Source organism: Otolemur garnettii, unplaced genomic scaffold (assembly GCF_000181295.1).
Source record: "Otolemur garnettii isolate 467f Iridium unplaced genomic scaffold, OtoGar3 scaffold00116, whole genome shotgun sequence".
Classification (NCBI taxonomy): domain Eukaryota; kingdom Metazoa; phylum Chordata; class Mammalia; order Primates; family Galagidae; genus Otolemur; species Otolemur garnettii.
Window position 1 is genome coordinate 5,204,100 of NW_003852511.1, and position 477 is coordinate 5,204,576.

Here is a 477-nt window from a genome sequence, read left to right on the forward strand (position 1 = left end):
TGGAGGATATGATTGGCCTGTTAGAATAATCCCACAGCTGGCGGGAGACGGAAACCTACTATTCTGAAATAAGCAGGAATTGTGCCTGATCCCTTGAGAAGGAACACTCCCTGTTTAGTGAGGGGACTTTGTCCTGGTTAGTGAGGTGGTGGGGAAACCTGCAGGGAGGCCCTCCTGACTTACTAGGCGTCAGGTGGCATGTGATACAGCAACTTAATTTTAGGTCTTACACCGCAGCTTGATCAAGCTTTGTGTCTTTTTTTTCCTCCAGCTGAGGAGTGCAATACAATTACTTTAGAAGAATGCCCACCACATTCTGATATGCAACACCAGGTAAGAATAATGTCAATGCTATTTTTACCCTTAGAGTGTTACAGGAAGTCTCTTAGCTTTAAAAATAATGAAGAATACTATTTCTATATATTAAGTTTGAAAAGGACCTTTAGGCTCGGCGCCAGCCACATACACCTAAGGTGG